We start from the raw sequence: 6340 nt of genomic DNA on the forward strand, positions 1-6340 counted from the left end.
TCTGTCATTCTCTGGTCCTAGACTGTCCTATCATTGACATCCCTCTGGCTCTAGACTGCATCACCTCCAACATGGTCTGCTACAGACCTCAGTTTCTTCAAACCCTTCTAGTTCCAGATCTCGGAGTCTTCAGCTCTTTCTTGGGCTGGCTCTCACAGCCCCCAATTCTGTCTGTTTTCAAACCTCACAGTGTTTTAAAGTGTGGTTTGAGTTACATAATCTGTAAGGCTCTCTGGGTCTAGAGCCTACAACCACCAGAATCTCCTCCTGTAGTTTCCTCTGGCTCTAGACATCTTCTTAAAAATCCCTCTGGTTCCCATTCCCTCTGCTCCCTGTCATTGCAGACTGTTTGTGTGTGTGGTATTGAGGACTAAATCCAGGACTTTCCACCTGCTAAACAAGCACTCTACCACTGAGCTATATCCTCATTTTATTTTTTGTTTTATTTTGAGACAGGATCTTGATCGATTGCTCAGACTAACCTTGAACTTATTCAGTAAACCTAGGCAGGTCTTGAGCTCATGATCCTCCTGCCTTAGCCTTCCAAGTAGCTGGGAATTTTAGGCCTTTAAAACTGAGCCTATTTGATCTTATAACTGACAGTTCCTTCTTGTTTCTGGATCTCACAACTCCAAGCTTCCTGCTGGTTCCAGTCTTTCTGATCCGTAAGATATTTGGTTTCAAATCCAGATCTCATTTCTAGATCATTTTGGTTTCAAACCTCATGATATCTATCTTATTTCTCTTCAGGTTTCTGCACTCAAAAATTCAAGAATTGCTTTCCCCCAATTAAGGAGGGGTAAAGTGAGTTATGTCTTGAACTTGGAGCTGGCTCTTCTGGAGCCAGACACCATGTGCCCATTCTCTTGGGTTCTAGATTTCACTACCTCCGTCATCCCCAGGTTTTAGATTATGCAAACTCTAGACCTTGAAACTTCCAAGATGCTCTGTTCTCAGATGACCTGATAATCTGCCTATTACTGAGCTTCAAATATCAAGCCAGAGGGTAGTGGTGCACACCTTTAGTCCCAGCACTTGGGAAGCAGAGGCAGGTGGTTCTCTTCGAGTACAGCCTGGTCTATAGAGCAAGTTCCAGGACAGCCAGGGCTACACAGAGAAACCCTGTCCTGGAAAAACAAACCAAAAAGAAAAAAAATACTTTCTGGGGTCTGTTACTGTTTTGAGACAGTGTCTCAAAACCCACTGACCATTAATTTACTGTGTAGTCAGGGATGACTCATGATACTCCTTCACCCACCTCCCAAGTGCTGGGATTACATGTATGCCTAGTTTTATGTGGTGCTGAGGAATGAACCCAGAGCCTCATGCATGCTAGGCAAGTACTCTACCAACTGAGCTACACTCAGCCTCTGTAAATGTCTTCTTATTCTAGACCTTGTCCCATGAGCTCCTTTGGTTCTAGATCCCACAATTACTAAAACCACCTTGCTTCAGATCTTATGACTTAAATTTCCCTGAATCTAGAGCACATCTTGGAAATATCAGTTGATAATGTCTTGCCTTATGTATTTCTCTAGTTCTAAACCTTAGAACCCTGACTCTTTCTAATTCTAGATTGTAAGACCCCCAAAATCCCTGTGGATTCTAGAACTTAGTTTTTAGGCTTTTTTTTCCAGAGAGGAGGCAGGATTTCACATAGCTCAGGATGGCCTCCAGCTCACTATTACACAAGGATGACCTTGAACTTCTGATCCTCTACCCTCCACTTCTCAAATGCTGGAATTGCAAGTGTGCATCATCATACTCACTTTATGTGGTACCAGGGATGAAACTCAGCTTTGTGCATGACAGGCAAGCACTCTGTCAGCTGAGACACATGCCCCTGTCCTAGGCTTTTTCTAATTCTGCCATTACTCATGAGTCACTGGGGTTCTAGACTCATAGTTTCCAATTGCCTCTGGCTTCCGATCTTACTTCCTCAGGTTCTGGAATGCAGCCTCCAAATGGGCTTGTTGTAGAATGTCTCCTGTTATAGAATCTAGAACTCACTCTGTAGATTCTCTTGATCAAGATCTGCCATCCCTTGACTCTTTAGGTCCAAATCTAATCCTTCTAGCTCTGTTCTGGGCTTCCTAACCCTCACTGCGCTTGTCTCGGTTCTTCCCTTAACTCTCAAGTCTTCCCATTCCAGATCATCTGCTCCTGAACTTCATGCTCAAGCCCCTCCCTCCTGTCTCATAGCCTTGAACATTCTCTACCCTAGAACCTCTTTCACTCCTCACCCCAAGCTTCCAGGCATGCACTTAACCTTAACTCTACTCTAGGTATCTAGGGACCTGGGGCTCCCTCCCCTCCTTAGGGGATCCATAATCCAGCCGCACAGGCACACGCACAGCCCTGTCTGCATATCTTGGGGTGGGGAAAGAGGGCAGGACCCCCTCAGCTGTCTCCCACCATCTATGCATCCTCCTTACCCCCAGCTCCCTTCTACAATGGTGCTACTCTTGGTCTTCCACAGGGAAAGGCTCCCCTCTCTGTGTCATCCATGACTCTATGGAAGGCACCACACAATCTGTCTTGTCAAGAGGTGGCCTGTCCAGGTGCTACAGGGGAAAGGGTGTGAACCTCCCTTCCCCTCATGGGTTTTGTGGGCCCTCGATGGCAGGAACTGTCCTGGCTAGGAGAGAGGAAGGACATGGCCCAGCCATGCTGGCTCAGAAACCCAAAACTGTCTCCAAAACCACCATAAAGACCTCGCCTTGGTTGGCACCAGACAGACGTGTGTTGACTCATCTGTGGGGTTACTTTGGAGGGTGTGGGCGCACCGTGTAGCTGGTATCCATTGTCTGTTTGTGAACAATGAGACAGCCTACTGTAGACCAGGCTAGCCTCAAACTTGTAGCCAAGGATAACCTTCAACTTTGATCCATCTGCCTCCACTTCTTAAGTGCTGGAATAACAGGGGTGTACTACTACATTTGGCTTCCATGTTACTTTATGATTCCTGTGTGTGTGTGTGTGTGTGTGTGTGTGTGTGTGTGTGTTGTGTATGCTGATGTTGCCATTTCGAGTAAGCATATGGGTCTGCAATACTTCAGTGTTGAGAACAGGTGTGATTCCTTCTACATGTCAATATTAGTATCTCTGTTTTTCTGTAATGACTTGTGTAGAAGCATTGTGGTTTTTCATGTGTGTGTGTGTGAGAGAGAGAGAGAGAGAGAGTTGGGGTGTGCGTGCATGCCATTATATGTGGACATCAAGGACGACTTGCAGGAGCTGGTTCTTGCCTTCCACCATGTGGGTCCTGAGCACCACGCTCTCAGGTCATCAGGCTTGGTGGCAGCATCTTTACTTGCTGACACTTCTCAGAAGCCTGTGGAGTTTAACTCAGCATCTCATTTATCCCTGGCCAGCCTTTGACTCTCTATGTAGCCAAGAACTTCTGATCGTCCTGCCTTTATCTTCCTAGTGCTGGGATTACAGGCATGCTTCACCATACCTGTTTTATTTGGTCCTGGGCATTGAACCCGGGAGCTTGTTGCATGCTAGTCAAGCACTCGACCAGTTGATCTACATCTCCAGCCTGGCACTGTGGTTTCTTTTTCAATGTCTGTGTGATGTTGTGATACTGCATATGTGTGTGGGACTGTTTAGCGCAGTAATTCCAGAAGAGTGAGTGAGTGTGTGTCTGTGTGTGTGTGTGTCTGCGTGGGAGAGTCTAAGTCTGCAGATTCCTGTGTAGGAGGGTGTGTCTGTTCTGTTTCGTCTCTGTACATGTCACTCTTCCACCCCTCTCCCTTGTTCCTTGCAGGCAAGAGAAACACTTTCAAGTGGTTGCATTTGCTGGGCCTTCTGCTTTAATGTCCTTCCTGAGGATGTACCTCGGTTGGTAAAGTGATTGCCTAGCATATGTGAAGGCCTGGGTTCCAGCCCCAGCATCGCATAAAACAGGGCCTGGTGGCACGACCTATAATACCAGCACTTCCTGACTGAAGGTGGGAGGGTTAGGAGTTCAAGGTAATCCTCGGCTACATGCTGAGTTTAAGGCCAGCTGAGGCTACATGGGACCCTGTCTTTAAATAAAAAATAAATAAATAAAAAATGCCTTTCCCCCTCTGCCCTCATACTTCATACTTCATATCTCTGTTCTAACACTCCTCCAGGAAGCCATTCTTACATCTCCCAGTTGGACAAGGTCCTTCTAACCCCCTGAAAGTCCCGTCATTCCAGCTTTATTCACTCTGTCAGACTCAGACTACCTGTACGGGACTCAATATGGAGCATCCTTCTCATTCAAACACTGTAACTCATATGAACTTTTTGCTTGGTTGGAGATTTTTAGCTGGGAAAAAAAAGAGAGAGAGACGAAAATGGGGTCTGACTCAGGTACTCACTAACTGGCTCAAGCTGGCCTCAAACTCATAGCAATTCTTCTCCCTCCACCTCTCAAATGCTGGGACTGTAAGTGTAAGCCACCAGGCCAGGCTTTTCTTAAACCTCCTCTGCATTTATATTCCATGACTATCTCCTCTTTAGAGAGGAAATCATAGAAAGAGTGATGCCTTGCCCAAGGTCATATAGTCTCAGGAAAAGTCTGAGCTGGATTCAAATGTATTAAGATACTGTCTCGAAGGAAAAAAAAGAAAAAGAAAATTCACTATCTTGCCGGGAGGTGGTGGTGGTGGCGGCGGCGGCGGCGGCGGCGGCGGCGGCGGCGGCGGCGGCGCACGCCTTTAATCCCAGCACTCGGGAGGCAGAGCCAGGCGGATCTCTGTGAGTTCGAGGTCAGCCTGGGCTACCAAGTGAGTCCCAGGAAAGGCGCAGAGCTACACAGAGAAACCCTGCCTTGAAAAACCAAAAGAAAAAAGAAAATGAAAATTCACTATCTGACATGATTCCACCGGCACTGACAGAGGCAGTCAAACAGGAACCTAGCACCCAGGAATTAGATTCAGATTCTGACTTTCACTGAGACTTCCCAGGAGAATATTGATTCCTGTGAACCTCAGTGTCTCTACACGTAAGATGGACATGATACCAGTACCTACTTTCCAGGGTGATTGTTGGTTGTGGTCAGGGGTGGAGGTGGGGTCAAGCTGATACTTAAAAGCACTTACAGAGTCTAGCCTGAGAAGGAGTTCAAGAAGCTAGAGTAGGAAGATATACAGCCTTAGGTGGGGTTCCAAAGGGAGCCGTGCGGTCTGGAGATGTGGCCAGAGGCCAGACTAGTCACCGCTTCTCATCAGAAAGGGTTTAGATTTTCTCCTAAGAGAGCTGGGGAGCCACGGAAGTCTGGGGCGGGTGCCAGCCTTACAGTGTTCCAGCAAGATGCCTCTGACTGCCATATGGAAGGTAAACCGGAGGAGGGACGCAAGAAAGCACCAGAGGAGGTTGATGCTGTGAGCCAGGCAAGGGAAACGCAGACAGCAACCCGAGGGTCATTTAAGAGATTACGTTGGTGTGGTTGGTTGTGTTTGTGGCAGGGTCTCATGTATCCCAGTCTGGCCTTGAAATTCTGATCCTCATGCCTCCACCTACCAAGTGTTCAGATTACAGAGGTGCATCTTTCAGCCTGGTGTTATGTGGCGCTGGGGATGGAACGCAAGCCTGGAGCATGCTAGACCACATGGGCTACATCCCTGGTCCTTTAAAAGATTTTGCTGGGGCCTGCCATGATGCTGAAAGCCTTTAATCCCAACACTTGGAAGGCAGAGGCAGGTTGATCCCCGTGAGTTCAAGGCCAGCCTGGTCTACTAGCAAGTTCCAGGCCAGCCAGGACTACATAGTGAGGCCCTGCCTCACAAAAATAAAAAATTATTAAAAAAAAAAATTTCTGTTGAACCTAGAAGAAACAAGATACAATTGATACTTGCTCAAGACTTGAAAATCAGGATGCCCTGTTAATAATCCAGCAAAACTGATTTGCCAAGGTTCCGGCTTTATTTGGTTTCCTTGAGGAACTAAGCATTTTCCAGAAGGGTCACTGGGGCGACAGGAGGAAGCCTCGTTCAAGGTCACAGGAGTAACGGGGCAGCACCCAACTCTGGAGCAGGTTCCCGGTTGGGCAGGGTGCTGCATAAAAGCAGCTCCGTCCGCCAGAGGCATCGCAACCCAAACACCAAGCCTAAAGGAATCCCGACTCTCTAAGACCCAAGAAACTTCAGCCTCCCCAGAACTCTCTTAACTTTGGGAGCAGGCGCCCTCCGGGCCACCCCCAGCCCCCCAGCCCTCCCTCTCTCCACGTCCTGATTGGCTCCTTCTACGAGGGGCGTCTGGATACCCTCTGGTCACCTTGTCCTCCCGGCGCTCTACGGCGGCTGGAGGGGGGTGGGAGGAGGGAGGGGGAGCGCCGCGCAGGCGCGGCAGGCGAGCCTTCGGG

This window comes from Peromyscus leucopus, chromosome 1 (genome assembly GCF_004664715.2).
Source record: "Peromyscus leucopus breed LL Stock chromosome 1, UCI_PerLeu_2.1, whole genome shotgun sequence".
Taxonomy (NCBI): domain Eukaryota; kingdom Metazoa; phylum Chordata; class Mammalia; order Rodentia; family Cricetidae; genus Peromyscus; species Peromyscus leucopus.